Below are 18,665 nucleotides of genomic sequence, written 5' to 3' on the forward strand. Positions count from 1 at the left end.
CTGACTTTCTTCACAGAATTAGAAAAAACTACTTTAAAGTTCGTATGGAACCAAAAAAAAAAAAAAAAAAAAAAAAATCCCATACAGCCAAGACAATCCTATGCAACAAGAACAAAGCTGGAGGCATCATGTTACCTGCCTTCAAACTATACCACAAGGCTACAGTAACCAAATCAGCATGGTAGTAGTACCAAAACAGATATATAGTCCAATGGAACAGACCAGAGCCCTCAGAAATGATGTCACACATCTACAACCATCTGATATTTGACAAACCTGACAAAAACAAGCAATAGGGAAAGGATTCCCTATTTAATAGTGTTGGGAAAACTGGCTAGCCATATGCAGAAAACTGAAACTGGACTCCTTCCTTACACCTTACACAAAAATTAACTCAAGATGGATTAAAGACTTAAACGTAAGACCTAAAGCCATAAAAACCCTGGAAGAAAACCTAGGCAATACCATTCAGGACATAGGAATGGGCAGAGAGTTCAGGATTAAAACACCAAAAGCAAAGGCAACAAGAGCCAAAACTGATAAATGGGATCTAATTAAACTAAAGGGCTTTTGGCCAGACACAGTGGCTCATGCCTGTAATCCTAGCACTTTGGGAGGCCGAGGCAGGCGGATCATGAGGTCAAGAGATCGAGACCATCCTGGCCAACATGGTGAAATCCTGTCTCTGGTAAAAATACAAAAATTAGCTGGGTGTGGTGGTGCACGCCTCTAGTCTCAGCCACTCAGTAGGCCTATGCAGGAGAATCACTTGAACCCAAGAGGTGGAGGTTGCAGTGAGCCAAGATCGCACAACTGCACTCCAGTCTGGCAACAGAGATTCTGTCTCAAAAAACAAAAACAAAACAAAACAAAATCTTCTGCCCAGCAAAAGAAGCTATCATCAGAGTAAACAGGCAACCTACAGAATGGAAGAAAATTTTTGCAATCTATCCATCAACAATGGTTAATATCCAGAATCTGCAAGGAACTTAAACAAACAATCACATCAAAAAGTGGGCAAAGGATATGAACAGACACTTCTCAAAAGAATACAGTTATGCAGCCAACAAACATATGAAAAAAAGCTCATCATCACTGGTCATTAGAGAAATGCAAATTAAAACCACAATGAGATACCATCTCACGTCAGTTAGAATGGCAATCATTAAAAAGTCAGGAAACAACAGATGCTGGTAAAGATGTGGAGAAATAGGAACACTTTTACACTCTTAGTGGCAGTGTAAATTAGTTCAACCATTGTGGAAGACAGTTTGGCAATTCCTCAAGGATCTAGAACCAGAAATACCATTTGACCCAGCAATCCCATTACTGGATATATACCCAAAGGGTTACAAATCATTCTACTATAAAGACATATGCACACGTAAGTTTGTTGCAGCACTATTCACGATAGCAAAGACTTGGAACCAAGCCAAATGCCCATCAATGATAGACTGGATGTAGAAAATGTGGCACATATATACCATGGAATACTACACAGCCATGAAAAAGGATGAGTTCACGTTCTTTGCAGGGACATAGATGAAGCTGGAAACCATCATTCTCAGCAAACTAACACAGGAATAGAAAATGAAACACAGCATGTTCTCACTCATAAGTGGGAGCTGAACAATGAGAATACATGGACACAGAGAGGTAATCATCACACACCGGGGCCTGTCGGGAGGTTGGGGGGGGCTTGGGGAGGGATAACGTTAGAAGAAATAGATGATGGGTTGATGGGTGCAGCAAACCACCATGGCTCGTGTATACCTATGTAACAAATCTGCACATTCTGCACTTGTATCCCAGAACTTAAAGTCTAATTTAAAAAAGAAAAAAAAAAACACAAGACTTTATCAAATTAAAACTTTTGTGCTTCAAAGGACACTATCAAGAAAATGAAAAGACAGCCCATAGGTAGCTCACTCAAATTAAAAATAGTCACGGGATTTGAATAGGTATTTCTCCAAAGAAGACACACAAATGGCCAATAAGACAAAGAAAAGATGCTCAACATCATTAGTGGCAAGATACAATTTCACACTCACCAGGATGTCTACATTTAAGACAACAGCAAGGATTGATGAGAATGTGGAGAAACAGGATCCCTCGTCCATTACTGGTAGAAATGCAAAGTGCTGCAGTCATTTTGGAAAATAGTTTGGCAGGTTTTCAAGTCTTAATAATAGAGTCGCCATATGACCCAACAATTTCACTCCTAGGTGTACCCAAGATAAATAAAAACACGCCCACAAAAAACTTGCACATGAATCATCATAGCAGCATTACTCATATACTGAAAAAGTGAAGACAGTCCATAATTCCATCAGCTGACAGGAATGAATAAACAAAGTGTCGTATACTCATATAATGAAATATTATTCAGAAATAAGGATCAAGAATTTATACATAGAACAACACAGGTAAACCTTGGAAACATTTACACTAAGTGAAAGAAGTCAGTCACAAAGGCTGCATATCATGTGATTCCATTTATGTGAAATGTCTAGAACAGGCAAATCTATAGACAGAAAAATCAGAAGAAATTGCCTGGGACTGAGTTGGGAAGGTGGCAGCAGAGAAGGAATGGGGAGTGACTGCTAATGGGTATGGGGATTTTGGAGGAAGAGTGTAATAAAACTATTTGAAAATTAATTTTGGTGATAGTTGCTCATCCTGCAAATATATTAAACAAAACTAAACTGTACACTTTAAAGAAAGAAATTATATGGTATGTGTGAGGTGTCATATTTTCTATTCTCTGGGAAATAAATGTTTCTTAATAAATCTTAAAACTATAACTTCGTGATCTTAAAATAATCTCAATATCTTAGAAATTTTTTTAGCAGCATGTCAAAAAGACTCAAAGGTTTTAGTTCCAAGTAACAGTGAACACAACTCCAAAAGGCTTAGCCAATAAAATAATTCATAATCCCACATAAGCAGAACTCTAGACTAGGGTAGCATTTGAGGTTAATACAGTTGTTTAATATTTTCATTCAAATCCCAAAGTACATTCCATTTCATCCGGTCTGTCACTGTTAACATGTTGTCTTCAGTTTAGCTTCTCTCCTAACCCTAGACAATTGCTAAAATCTCATGTACCACATGCTAACATGTCAAAGACAACTTGCAAAAAAAAAAAGGGATTGCTTAAAAGACTCTTTATAAAACTTTATAAACCTCAAACCCTTCCCAGAGCCTTCTGGTAGATTTACTGCCCTCACAATAGTTGTTTACAACTGCATCACATGCTTTCTCAGGGTGGATTTTGTTTAGTGTGAATTCTGTTTAGTGTAGGGGTGCATGCTGAACAAATTTCACTCTACTGGGCTGGAGAGGGGCCTGCTCCTCTGCAGAACATGAAGTGTGGAAACTAAAGAAACCCAGGGAGTTCATTAGCTCAAGTAGAACAGCTGCTAATTATAATAGGGAAGGATGATTATCTGCTATATATAATCATTTCATTCTTATTTCTACTCTATTAATTAAAATGTGCACCATTTTAGTTCCTTCTTACCTGAATCTATTCATTTCTAAAACATACAATATTTGGCTTTCCATTCCTGAGTTACTTCACTTAGTATTTCCCTTATGCAGAAAAAAAAAATGTTTACTATCTCCAGCCATTCAGTCCTATAAAGTATTTTTTCTACTCTCCAATGACAGCAATTGGTTTTATGATTGTTCTTAAACTAAATAAAAAGTGATTCAGAAATTACGGTAGTAACTTAAAAACCACTTTATCCAATTGCAAGGTTTTGCAGGCAGGAGACCAATAAATAAAAAGGAGAGCAATTAAGAAAAGGAGAAGAGGAAATAGAGAAAATCAAGGAGATAAAAGAAGAGAAAGGAGGTAGAAGAAATAGAGCAACCAGAAGAGAAGAGGAAGAGGGAGAGTAAGAAGAGATAGGGGAGGAGAAATAAGAAGAGGAAGAAGAAAAAATGAAAAAACAAAAGGAAGAAAAGAGAAAAGGAAAGATAAAGGCAGACACATAAGACTGCAACATAAAATGTGCCATTTCTCCACACTTTGACATATAACCGTATGGTAACCAATGTTGGCAACAAAACTTCATAGCACAAAAACCTTCATGTAAGCAAATATAAAAAGTCATTCAGAAGTTGAAGTGATCTCAGAAAGGAATACAAGTGGTGGCAAGTCAATCTTACTGTATTATAAATGTATGTAACAAATCACTGAAAAAAAAGTGATGGGGAAAATACTGATAATAACTTTGGAAATGAGGACTTCATATAAGCATTGTACTCTAGTTGATAAAACTCTCTCACATGTAAGTAGACATTAACAATTCTTTCATTTTATTAATTTCCATTGGTTACTGGGGAACAGGTGGTGTTTGGTTACATAAGTTCTTTAGTGGTGCTTTGTGAGATACTGGTGCACCCATCACCCGAGCAGTATACACTGCACCCTATTATAGTCTTTTATCCCTCACCCCCTTCCAACCCTTTCCCCCTGAGTGCCCAAAGTCCATTGTATCATTCTTGTGCTTTGGCATCCTCATAGCTTAGCTCCCACTTATGAGTGAGAACATACAATATTTGATTTTCCATTCCTGAGTTACTTCATTTAGAATAATAGTCTCCAATCACATCCAGGTCGCTGCAAATGACATTAATTCATTCCTTTTTATGGCTGAGTAGTATTTCACCATATATATACACACACACACACACACATATGTGTATATATATATACACATATATACACACATCTATAATACATACATATACACACATATATACACACATATATATACACATATATACCGCAGTTTCTTTATCATTGATTGATGGGCATTTGGGTTGGTTCCTGTTTTTGCAATTGTGAATTGTGCTGCTACAAACATGCATGTGCAAGCATCTTTTTCATATAATGACTTCTTTTCCTCTGGGGAGATACCCAGTAGTGGGATTGCTGGATCAAATGGTAATTCCACTTTTAGTTCTTTAAGGCATCTCCACATTGTGTTCCATGAATAATGATGGTATTGTGATGGGAACTGCGTTTTGAAGATTGCATTTTGGACTAACATTTCTGATACTGCTATCTATAAATATTGGAAATGAGCAAATAAATAAATGAGTGGCAAATTGTTGGAGCCAAATTTCATATTGTTGGAGTGAAAATTTACAGATAAGCCAAATAAGAAGGCTGGAGTGACTTACGTGGTGATGGATTACAGTTGAAGACATCAGTATGAACTCATGTTTAATTTCATAAAGATACAAGTGGTTACATAAAACAAAATTTATAGATATGTCTATATTCATGGGTTATTAATGCATATATTATCCAGCTCTGTCAGCTGAGAGGGCCTAAAAACAATGACACCCAGTAGTAATAAGCAGAATAGTGCTCAGATCTAGAGTCCTAATACTGTTCTCCAATAAAATAAGCCAAGGCTCCTTGGAGAAATGTCTGATTCTGAAACTTTGGCAGAAAATATAACAGATGAACTGGGAGAATCTTATTGTGCCAAAAAAGTATTAAGACACTCACACAACACACACAAACACACACAATTATGGAGTTATGTCAAAAGGACACAGGAGTCAATTGAAAGATCTGCCAATGGCCCAAGCTAAAACAAGTCAAGCAAAGGAAAAGAAAAAAGAACAAAATAGTATTGGGTTATAACCCAAAGTATAAAATAAATATCTATGTACATACTGACAAAAAAATCAATAAATAAATGAATGGGAGTGAGAATAGGCAAATCTCCTGTACAGAAGAATTCCAGATAGCTAATGAAGACTCTGTGTCCTCAAATGGTGAGCGCTAACTCTTCACTTCTTAAATCTAGGCTGCATATAGTAACTCCTTCAAAGAATACAGTATAAAAGGGGGGGATGGATACAGTAATATTACTCTGGAAAATTGCAGTGGAAAAACATGGCAAATGATACCCGAGCCAGGTGATCAAGGTCATTATCAGCAATCATACAGTGAAAGTACATACTCAAGATTATAAAAATAACACTTTGTCTACAGTATTTCTCTGTAAAACCTGCAACTCCAGTTTAATCATGAGAAAAACAGTAAAACCCCAATAAAAAGGCACCCCACAAAAATACCTCATTGTTGTCAGTTTTCATATTTCTTTCAACTCTTTTTTTTTTTTTTTTTTTTTTTTTTTTGAGACAGAGTTTTGCTCTTATTGCCCAGGCTGGAGTGCAATGGTGCAATCTTGGCCCACTGCAACCTCCACCTCCCAGATTCAAATGATTCTCCTGCCTCAGCCTCCCAATTAGCTGGGATTACAGGCATGCACCACCACACCTGGCTAATTTTGTATTTTTAGTAGAGACGGGGTCTCTCCATGTTGGTCACAGTGGTCCCGAATTCCCGACCTCAGGTGATCCGCCCGCCTTGGCCTCCCAAAGTGCTGGGATCACAGGCATAAGCCACCGCACCCGGCCTCTTTCATCTCTTTTTATCTGAAACAGTACCTTAGTTTTCTTGTTTTTCATGAAGTTGATATTTTTGAAGGGTTCCATTTATTTTATTGACTGTTCCTTAAACTGGGTTTGCTTGATGTTTTCTCATAAACAGATTCATGTTACAAGTTTCTCTAAGAGATTCTATAGAAATGATATGCTTTTTTCAAGTGCATCATATTCATAGGCAAATGTCTGCTCTGTTCCTTTATTGGTAATGTTAACTTTCATCACTTAGTTTAGATAATGTTTGCCAGATTTCTTTTTCACTGTAAAGTTAATCTTTTTCCCTTTGTATTTAATAAATATCTTATGTCAAAATATGTTAAGATGCTATAAATATTCTGCTTCTAATTAAACTTTTATCCACTATTTTTAACATCCACTGATGATTATTACCTGAAACAACTAATAATGTGATAGTTACCAAATGGTAAGTTTAGAAGGTTTCATCAGTCTTTCTATAGCTTTTAACTTGCAGTCCATGTACCCCGATTTAAGTAGGTAAAAATATTAGAATAGTTGATATATGGAGACAATTCATTTATCCAAGGTTTTAAAAAGTATTTTTAGAATAGGAATATGTCAACTAAAAAAATAAAAGCTTCTGCAGCAATATACAAAAAGTTATTTTCAATATAATAATTTAAACATTTTCTATATTTAGTTCAGATCTTTACCATATTTTTTGATGTTGACTAAATGAATATTTTAAGCCATTTTTTAACTTTTATCTAATCAAGATTCACTGTTCTGTCACAAAATAAAATTACGGTGTGAATAGAACTCATTTTCGAATATGACTCCAAGCAAATTATGAGTTTTTCTGTATGCAGTGGAATGGAACAAGTTGAAAAGTAAATCAATATACTCAAATTTACTTCACTAGTATTTTACAGCATTTACAAGACAGTGTATCATATGATAGTTAAAGTGAATCTCTAAACAACCTGATAGAATGAACTCCCAGAAGGCAATGGTATTATCTTTTTTTGTATTAAATAGGAATACTTATCTTATATTGCTCATATAATGGAATGGATTTAGTCTGTTTAATGTATGTTTCTATAAACAGCTTATTGTTAAAGAAATAAAATGTTTTAAGATAAAAGAAACTATAAGAGCATTTAAAAACCAGAAACATATTGCCTTTCAGCCTTTTGGCTAAGATCAAGTGTAAAAAGTGGAAATATGGCTAAATTATAAGCAAAAACAGGGATAGCCATAAAGAAACTGTATTAAAGTTGGACCTGAAAAGAGAACTATGACCAAACGTGCCAATTTATCAGAGAATATCTTTCTATAATACTGACATGAATGAAAGACAACTGGAGTCCAGTGGCCTTCGGTTTTGTTATTATAGTCAACATACAAAAACAGAAGGCTATTGCACTAATTCTAGAATAAAGAGTCATTTGAATTATACCACCATATATTTCACTCAGATGACACTATATTGTGATCATCTGCCAAATGTTCTCAGGAATGTTTACGCTTTCTAATACATCCTTTTCTGGGCAACTGTCTTCCAATATCTGGGTTTTTCCGAAAGTAACAATTATCCCCTGCTTTTCTGAAGGCATTACATGGGGGCGAGGGAGGTGAGGAAAGCAGGTGGAGCAACAGATTTTCACTCAGAAATTCTTTCTCTCCAGAGACTTTTTGAGCCTACTGGCAGAAGAAACAACTCTCTTCGCACTTGGAATGGTATTAATGTGATTTTTTCCCTCTCTTCTTGCCTATTTTAATCTATCTTTCACACTACTAGACAACAAGATTCCAGAATTTTAAAATCTTCAATTAAATCTTTTCCTACAACTATAGGTGAAAATTTTAATTTCGTATTGTAGAATCCTCAAATCTTAATAAGCTAAGCGAGTTTTAAATCAGTCAATATACATTATCTCTTATATTCAGCTTTTACTATTTCTTGTTATTCTTCAGTTTTTAAGTTTGGACATCAAATTTTAAATCCAGAGTAATTAATGATTAATGAAATATTCAAATTTATTTTAAATGAAATCATAACTGAATGGGGAAAGGTGCTGTAATTTTTTGTGAATATAACTGCATATTTACTTGACTCTTCTAAAACATCTAAATTCATCACGGCTTTTTTCTACCTATTCCACCCCTTGAAAACCTCCAAAGTATCTATATTCTTTATCCCACTATTTAGCTACTACACATTTTTATAATGTCATATTCTGTAATGTGAATACATAATACATAGTTACGTTATCAGTACTGCTGCTAAGTAAATCATTAGCTAGAGAAGGATGTATTATTTATACTACATAACACTTAGAATTCTTCTATAGAATAAACTAGATACAGAGCAGGTATAGGTGCTATTACATGAGTTCTCACTGCTACATAGTTTTGATAATTAATTTTAATGTCAATTCTATGAGGCAGGCATTATTACAGCCAATTTACAGATGTGGAATCTGAAGCTTGAAGTGGTCACATAACTTTTTGAAGATGATTCAGCCAGTCACTGAGAAGGATATAAATCAAATGCACTTTTCTTTAATCACAGCCTGTGACTTTTCTATTACACAATACCGTATCTACACCTTTACCAAATAAATACTTGTTTCTACACGTTCCCTTTATTTGTTCCACGTGTGGATTTTTATAACTTTAACTTAATTTTATGCTCATTAAAGAAAAATAATATATCATATTACTTTTATATTCTGTACCTTATGAAGAATCAGTATGGTTTCCGGCCATAGCAAATGGAAGAAGGGCCTCACATTAAGTCATAATATACTCCAAAATGTCAAAATGAAGTTTGTATGTTACAATTTATATATTCAAGAGTGAAAAATGTTGACAATCCCATACATAGTAGGGCATCACATATGACAGAGGATGACATGAGCTATATAACTGGGAACCATAAATAATTTGTATTAGTTTTAAGACAATGTAAAAATTATAACTTCTTGATCTATATAGAAAGTAAAAACTAAAGTTAATTCACTCTGTGAGAAAAATTTGACACAAATCTTCAAGGCAGGATGTGTCTTTTGCCCTGCCCCAATTTTTATGGTAGAAATCACTTTAGAAATCTATTTTAAATCTGTGTTCTATTTAAACGGATTTTGTAAAGTTAAATCATATGGAGTGACGCAAATTCCATTTAGATAGCGAAGTCTCTTTCAAAACATAGGCAGTAAACTATTCTACAGAAGATTCAGGGTTTTATAATTTTTTTTAAAAATGTAAATTTGTTCAATTATATATAAACCAACTGTGGATTACCAAAACATGGAATGTCATAAAACTTACAAAATAAGTTCTTACAAAATAAAGGAATATTGACACTTAAAAGTTGCATTCAAAAAATGTTGGGGGAGGAAAACTCTCAGTTGTTATGCTACTTTAATGAAAGCTAGCATTTTATCAACTGAGATTTTTTTAAAACATATTTATTGTAAATTATGGGGGGGGAAAGACTCAAAAAAGCTGTGGAACTAGGAAAGGTTTTTAAAAAGAGAGGTTTTTCCCTTAAGTTATTAGAAATGGGAAACTAAGCTTTCTGGACCTGGCCCAGCAGGAGGCGCCATCATGGGAGTTCACATCCGCCACAACAAGGACCAAAGGTTCAGCGCAAGGAGCCCAAGAGCCAGGATATCTCGAGGCTGTTGGTCAAGCTGTACAGGTTTCTGGCCAGATTAACCAACTCCACATTCAACCAGGTTGTGTTGAAAAGATTGTTTATGAGTCGCACCAAACAGCCACCTCTGTCCCTTTTCCAGATGATTCAGATGATGAAGCTTCTCGGCTGGGAAAACAAAACGGCCGTGGTTGTGGGGACCATAATGGATGATGTGCGGGTTCAGGAGGTGCTCAAACTGAAGGTGTGTGCGCTGCGCGTGACCAGCTGGCCAGACCGCAGCAGCATCCTCAGGGTGGGGGGCAAGATCCTCACTTTTGACCAGCTGGCCCTGGACTCCTGCAAGGCTACAGCAACGTCCTGCTGGCCGATCTTCACAAGGGCGGAGAGGTGTACTGGCATTTCGGCAAGGCCCAGGGAACCCAGCACAGCCACACCAAACCCTACCTTTGCTCCAAGGTCTGAAAGTTTGAGTGCAGTGGAGGCCTACGGGCCAGTTGAGGCTACGAAAACAAACCCTGGATCCTGCCCTCTTATTAAAATGATTTTGGATACCGACAAAAAAAAAAAAAATTAAGAAATGGGAAACTATGGCTCCTCCTTAAGCGAAATTGAGAGGTGAAGTAGGCTGGGCTTCTGGGTGGGGTGGGGAGTTGGGGAACTTTTCTGTCTAGCTAAAGGGTTGTAAATGCACCAATCAGCGCTCTGTGTCTAGCTAAAGGTTTGTAAATGTACCAATCAGCACTCTGTAAAAATGCACCAATCAGTGCTCTGTGTCCAGCTAAAGGTTTGTAAACACACCAATCAGCACTCTGTAAAAACAGACCAATCAGCACTCTGTAAAATGGACCAATCAGCTCTCTGTAAAATGGACCAATCAGCAGGATGTGGGTGAGGCCAAATAACGGAATAAAAGCTGGCCACCTGAGCCAGCAGCAGCAACACACTTGGGTCCCCGTCCACGCTGTGGCAGGTTTGTTCTTTTGCTCTTCGCACTAAATCTTCCTGCTGCTCACTCTTTGGGTCCATACTACATTTATGAGTTGTAACACTCAACGCAAAGGTCTGCAGCTTCACTCCTGACGCCAGCGAGACCACAAACCCACCAGCAGGCACGAACAACTCTGGATGCGCCACCTTTAAAAGCTGTAACACTCGCTGTGAAGGTCTGTGGCTTCACTCCTGAAGTCAGCAACACCATGAACCCACCAGGAGGAATGAACAACTGTGGACGCAACACCTTTAAGAGCTGTAACACTGACTGCGAAGGTCTGCAGCTTCACTCCTGAAGTCAGCGAGACCACGAGTCCACCAGAAAAAAGAAACAACTCCGGACGCGCCACCTTTAAGAGCTGTAACACTCACTGTGAAGGTCTGGGCTTCACTCCTGAAGTCAAGCAAGACCACGAACCCACCGGAACGAAGAAACTCTGGACACATCTGAATATCAGAAGGAACAAACTATAGACACACCATCTTTAAGAACTGTAACACACCACGAGGGTCCGCGGCTTCATTCTTGAAGTCAGCGAGATCAAGAACCCACCAGAAGGAACAAATTCCAGGCACAAAATCAAAGCCTGCTAAAAGATGCCTGGAAAGGATTTTAAAAGGTTTATTTTCCCAAAGCTTATCAAGGGCATAACAAGGATTTTCACAATTTAAAAAGAAGACTAAATTAGCGCCAAGAGAAAAATTAAGAAAGTTTCATTTGTCAATTATGTGCATGTGCACATGCAGTGTGACATTAAATTCCATTCCAATTAGTTTATTTTATAAAGAAGGTAACTTAGTGTTGCTAATTGTGTATGGTCACCTTTTGACCTCAAGACAAATTTGGCAAAACAAGAGGAAGACCTATGCATTGCAAACTCCAAAACGTCGCTGAGAGAAATTGAAGAGAACCTAGACAAATAGATACACTGTGCTTCTAGTTCAGACAACTGAATAATGTTAAGATGTCAGTTCTTCCAAAATTGATCTATAGAGTTAATGCAATCCCAATCAAAATCCCAGCTTTTTAGTAGAAATTGATAAGCTGACTCTAAATTCTATACAAAAATGAAAGAATCTAAACATTTGAAGACAACATTGATAAAAAAGTTGGTGGATTTATACTACCTGATTATAAGAATTATTTTAAAACAACAATCTAGTATGGTACTGGCATCAAGACAGAAAATAAAAATAGAAAACGGAGTCTAAAATAAACTGACCAATCTATAGTCAACTGATTTCTAAAACACACAAAAACAGTTTAATATAAAAAGTCATTTCAAAAAATGTTACTGGAACAATTCAATATCCATACTAGAACCAAATATTATGTCCCATGGTATAAAATAATTAACCCAAAATGATCATAGACCTAAATGTAAAAAGTAAAACTGTAAAATTTCTTGAAGAAAGCATAGGTGAAAACCTTTAAGACTTTGGATTAGGTAAAATTTTTGGATATGACAGCAAAAAGCACGATTCATTTTTTAAAATGATAGCACTTCAACATTAAGAATATCTTCTCTTTGAAAAACATTATTAAGAAAATGAAAATAAAGGCCAGACTGGGAAAATACAGTCACAAATAACTGTCTGAAAAAGTACTTGTATTCAGAATACATTTTTTTAAAACTCAAAATATAAGCACGAACAAACCTATTAAAAATAGGCAAAATATTTGAATAGACACTTCACCAAAGTAGATATAGTAACCACATAAAAAGGTTTTTAATATCATTAGTCATTAGTTACATAGAAATTAAAACCATAATAAGGTATCACTACACACCTTTCAGAATGGCCACAATTCTCAAGACAGCAGACCAAGTGTTGGTGAGAATGTAGAGCAACTGAGCAACTGAAGCTTTCAAACACTGCTTCTTGGAAATGTAAAATGCTGCAATCACTTTGGGAAAAAAAAATTAGCTTTTTTATTTTAAAGTTAAACATATACCTGGCTTATTTCCCATATATTTTACTCATAGATGTACATACCTAAAAATAAATGAAAGAATATCTTCATACAAAGGATTATGTATGAATGTTCATATGGTCCTTACATGCTGTTGCTCAAAACTGGAAATAACCCAAATGTCCAAAAACAGCTGAATCAATAAAAGGATTATGGCATATTCATAAAAGGGAATACTATTCAGCTATAAATGTAATGAACTAAGGATGCATGTAGCAACATAGAGAACGCTCAAAATAATAATGCTGAGTGAAAAAGGCAGACAAAAGATGGTACATACTGTAGGATTCAATTTATACAAATTTATGGAAAATATAAAATAATCTATAATGGCAAAAAGCTGTTCAGTGATTATCTTGGGTAAGCTGAATGGGATGATGTGATTACAAAGAAGGACAATGAAACTTTGCCATAATAGATATGTTCATTATCTCGATTATAGCGATGGCTTCATCAGCATATAACTAGGTCAAACATATCAAATTGCATACTTTAAATATGGGTAGTTTGTCATATATCAATTATACTTCAATTAAGTTGTAAAAATAGTTATAAAAGCAAAAGGTATGTCTGCACTGGTTTATATATATTCATTTTAATTTAAAATGTGTGGAATTGGCCACTTGTCTGACTTTTCTCTCTACTAAATAAAAATAAATACTACTTACTCATACTTTTCTATTTCTGTTGTTCATGTGGTGTCAAAGTTCACATGCAAAGAGAAATGGTAAATTCTATATTACAGAATACAGGAAATCTTCAAGTATTATGCTCTCCAATTACACCACAATTACAAAATGATAAGGGTAGGAATTATAACTATCTCAATGTCTGTGCCCCTGTTTGTTCTCTTAGCTTTCTCTCCCTTAGTAGAAAAAATGATGCAAGAACTTTAAGCAAACCTGTCACTCCTATGAAATTCAAATTCTAATCCAAAAATTTTTTAAAGTGGCCCCTTAAAATGCTGCAGGCCACATATATAAACAAAGTATAGCTGGAACTTGTGAAATGTAGCATAGAATGTCTAGTCCACAAGACTCTTAAATTTGAAAAAGGTACATGAGCTAGGTAATAAAAACTTTACACTTCCTATATATCACAGCTTAAGATTTCTTCTTTTCTGAAAATACTAAGTACATTTTATTAATATATTTCTAAAGGGAAAGCTAGAACACCAGACAGGTGAATTAAAGCATATTATAATCATCTACTTATGTATTTGCAAAAGCATCATATCTGTTATAAAATAAATAAATTCCCCTTAGGAAATTTATTTTAAAAGATGAGGATCACTTTTTAAGAAAGCTTATGCTGTATTGATTTACATTGTTAATATATTTAACTCTACAACTATAGATATTATGTATTAGCCAAGACACACATGGAATTTTCATTTTAACAATAAAATCTCCCTAAGGCAATAGAATTCAGAAATAAAGACAGTTACAGAAAGCCCATTCTTCTCCTTTCCATTGGCTAAATTCCTCTTCTCCTCAAATCAGCCATCCCTTGAAATAAGAAAAGCAAGAGAAATTTATAAACTGAGAGTGGCATGATAGAAGATAAACAGTAGGAAAACATATAACTACCAGAGCAGCACATCGTGACCTTTTCCACATCATAGCACACATAGGAAAATATAATATTTGTAGGGCACACTGCAGTTAAGTTGAGAATGATTATGGCTAGAGGTAATTCTATCAATTCTAGCCTCCTAAGGCCCAATCAGACCATGTCAAGGGCCACAGGGAGCAAAATCTCAGACATATCCATCATTCATTTGTGGTATACCCACTGTGTGCTCTGACACTGGAAATAGTTAAGCTAGGGGATTTTTATGTTCATCCACAACATGGAAAATTGGAAAAAGGAATATTGAATTTTCTATATCTTACACCTTAGAATAAGCAGGTTGGTTTTCCCCAGCATTCCCTAATACTTGTGATCCATATGGTAGCATTACTTCCAACAGACCTCATATTTATAAATAATTATATTCCTGAAAAGGTACTGTGTTGAACATGTTATAATTTAAGTGCATTTTTCCCCATTACACATATTTTACCAGACACATTAATGTATTGTGACCAAGTTCAAGACCTCTAATAATTCAGCATAATGCTACAACAACCATTTAATTTACTTATTTTATATAAAAGAGCTACTATCCCCATATATCTTTCTTTAAAGTGGTTATAAACAGATAGACAAGACTGTATGTAACTAATACTATGAAATCATATAAAATATGTATGTGCCTCTATAATTCCTCAGTCTTAATATCAGAAATTGGATAAACCTGCTTTGGGAAGAAAAGAATTAATACTGGCCAGATTTACCCTTTTGCCCAAAACAACCAAAGAAAGAAAAATATATATTAAGCAATGGTTTTCAAGACACATCAGTGATTCCCAGATAAATAGGAAAAAAAAAATAGTCCCCAAGATTGTCTCAGTTTGCTGCCTGGAGAGCATATCCTGATCATAGGACAAGGAAGAAGAACCCCAGGCAGAGCCCAGTAATTTCCCTCAGATGAGCAGATGGATCTGGAAGTCTGAAGAGACCAAGGTGGCCAAAATTCATTAGGTGGAGTACCAAAAAGGATAGAGTTATGAAGATAAAGTACTCTAGAAATCTACAGAAGATCATCACACGCATATGAGGAAGCTACCTAATATCTGAGAAAGAACTACCTGAAAGTATTAAGGGAACAAATCCCTTAGCCAGTGTGAAAAAAACTCATAATTCAGATATATCAAGTGAAGGACTCAGAACTGGTTTAAAATTAGCCCCACAGAAAACTTTGTCCTGGTCTCACTTCACAAAAGGTAAAAGCAAGTCCCCAAATAAACAAAATGTTTCCAAGTAACTTAACTGCATCATATAACAAAGCCCAAATATATTTATAGAAATACAAACATATCCAGCACCTAAGAAAATAAAATCTACAAAGTCTGGCATCCAATAAAAAATTATTAGCTGTGCAAAAAAGCAATAAAATATGAACCATAATGAGAAGAAAAACCAAGCAGGCAAAACCAGCCCAATTTACAAACTGAATGTCATCAAAACTAAAAACTTCTGCTCTTCAAAAACACGCTGCTGCAAGAATGAAAAACAAGATACAGACTGGGAAAAACATTTGCAAGTTACATATCTGATGAAGGACTTCTATCTAAAATGCATAAAAAACTCTCAAAGCACAATAACACAAACAAATTAAAAATGGGCAAAATATTTAAGCACATACCAAAGTAGACAATCACAAACCCATATGACAATAACCCCACTATCATTAATAATTAGAGAAATGCAAATTGAAACTACAATAAAATATCAGTATATACCTATTAGGATGAAAACTCTCAAACTGTGAAATGAACAATGGTACAATGGCTTTAAAATGTTTTGGCAGTTTCTGAAAAAGTGAAACATACACTTAAGATATGATCCAGCCATTCTACTTCAGGGCATTTACCCAGGAGAAATAAAGCAACTGTCCACACCATGACTTATCCATGAATGTTTAAGCAACTGTATTTATAATTGCCAGAAACTAGAAATAATCCAAATGACCATTTGGACAAATAAATTCTGATATAAACATACAATGAAATACTACTTTCTCTGTAAAAGGGGATTGATTATTGGGCGCACAACAAAGTGGATGAATTTCAAAATTATTATGGTGAGGGAAGGTAGCCAAACAAAAAGCACATACCCTGTAATTTCATTTACATAAAATTCTGGCAAATGCTGACTAATCTATAGTGACAGAAAACAGATCAATAGTTGTCTGGGATGGGAAAGAACAGAAATGGATTAAAACAAGTGATTATGAAAGGTCAAAAGAAAATTTTGGGGTGTGATATGTTCAGTATTTTGATTATGGAGATGGTTTTACAGGTATGTAAATATGTCAAAGCTTATCAAATTGTACATTTTATGTACCTGCTGTTACAGTATGTCAATTAAACTTCAATACAGCTCTTAAGATTTTTAAAATCAAACAATTAAGAAACATTTATTTTGGGATTTGAATATTATAGTATTAGGAATTGTACTAGAATAAAAACACTTGTGTTTTCCATACCTTGACTAACTTCTTTCCAGAGTGAAGAAGTGATTTGTTTGATTGGTGAACTTCAGAGAAGAAAATGGTTCTGGTGGCTCAGCTCCTTGTGGATTCCCTCTTCCCGGATCTGCCTCCCACAGAGAGTATTCACTCTGTTCTTCCCTATGCCGTGCAGCAACAGACCTGGACTCTTCAAAAAATATGTAAATAGCTCATATTATTTGCAATGAAATTTGCCTTTATTTATTTAACAAATATTTTCAATTACTCATTATGTATCATACATCGTTCCAAGCTTGAGAGGTAGTAGAGAGATTGTATTCTACCTTCATGAATACATTCTAACTGCAAGTGATTGATTGAATTATTGGACTCAGTACTTCAGCATTTCTTATTTCTACCTAATTTTCCTTCCTTTATTTAGAAAAAGAAATAGTAATGAATATGTTGCATATCATCATTTCTTAGTTCCTCTGACTAGAGCCCTCCATTTGTACTCTTCCCTTGGTCTATGTCAGTGTTAATAAAAGAGTTGTTCTCAAACTTCATTGTGAAACCAATTAACCTAATCGTTTTGTTAAAACACAATTAATGGAACCTATACCTAGAATACTTGATTCAATAGATCTGGAGTGGAATGCAAGAATTTGCATTTTTAACAAGTTTCCAGGTGACACTAATGCTGCTGATCATGGAACACACATTGACAGCCACTGTGTTAGAGGCAAGTCTACAGGTGCTCCTAGGAATTTAAGGCAAAGTTGAAGCTTATGAAAGAAAGACTTAGACTGCTATCAGAGCTGGCCCTACTGCTCCAGACTCTCTCCTATTGGAGCACTTTTCTAAAAATACCTTGATAACTCATGGTTTCTATTTTCCTAAAAGGAGGTTAGTTCTTTAAATGTTTACTACCTACAAAGGTCATTATTGCTGACTCCACCGTATTTTTTCTACATCTCTCTTGACAATTGTCAGCTTAGACCATTTCCACCCTCCCTTCTCTTCATTATTAACCAATTATTGTTATGTCATCTGCAAGGTAAGAGATCTTATTGGTGTAGATGGTGATAAGATAATATAGAACCAGACTGAGTTACAAAGATTTTCAGAAAGTGCACCAGGAATGAAGGTCATTTGGGTGTACCTCCAGCTTGGAAAATAAATGATTGTGGTGTGCGATATTGGTTTATTACCCTAGAACCAAATCATCCTAACTTGGGGACTGTCTGTATTTATAAATAAGAGTTTTGTTTGGGGATCTAATATCTGAGTGAGATCTGTTTAAGATTAAGAAAGGAGAAGAAGGGTCAGCACTTGACTGAGTGTATGTAGACTTAGAGAGAAGAGGGTACCTTGCTGTCTCTCACCACAGACCCAGGCTAATGTGTCAAATATTGCACTAAGAGAAGCCAAAGACAGTAGCTGCTAAATTGGTTGAACTGTGATGTAATTGTAGACTTTCCTATTTGAATTTATAAACTGCAAGTCTGTGGCATACCTTCTTCTTTTAATCCACAGGTATCCAC

At 35.4% G+C, this 18,665-nt stretch overlaps 2 long non-coding RNA genes and 1 pseudogene across 2 annotated transcripts in view; 2 read left to right on the top strand and 1 right to left on the bottom strand.

The window, feature by feature from the left end:
- Positions 1 to 10,047: 10,047 nt before the first annotated feature.
- On the top strand, positions 10,048 to 10,636 carry LOC100453311 (large ribosomal subunit protein eL18-like; annotated as a pseudogene).
- A 339-nt stretch (positions 10,637 to 10,975) lies between these two features.
- LOC129059514 (uncharacterized) overlaps positions 10,976 to 18,665 on the top strand; it is a 34,922-nt gene continuing 27,232 nt past the window's right edge. Inside the window, exons 1-2 of the long non-coding RNA XR_008525467.2 lie at positions 10,976 to 11,069; positions 17,178 to 17,342. This is a non-coding gene — a long non-coding RNA (uncharacterized LOC129059514). The remainder of the gene's footprint in view (positions 11,070 to 17,177; positions 17,343 to 18,665) is intronic.
- LOC134761424 (uncharacterized) overlaps positions 14,379 to 18,665 on the bottom strand; it is a 76,800-nt gene continuing 72,513 nt past the window's right edge. The window contains exons 2-3 of the long non-coding RNA XR_010140018.1: positions 17,158 to 17,329; positions 14,379 to 14,572 (exon numbers count right to left, since the gene is read on the bottom strand). This is a non-coding gene — a long non-coding RNA (uncharacterized LOC134761424). The remainder of the gene's footprint in view (positions 14,573 to 17,157; positions 17,330 to 18,665) is intronic.

The sequence above is a fragment of the Pongo abelii genome, chromosome 4 (assembly GCF_028885655.2).
Source record: "Pongo abelii isolate AG06213 chromosome 4, NHGRI_mPonAbe1-v2.0_pri, whole genome shotgun sequence".
Taxonomy (NCBI): domain Eukaryota; kingdom Metazoa; phylum Chordata; class Mammalia; order Primates; family Hominidae; genus Pongo; species Pongo abelii.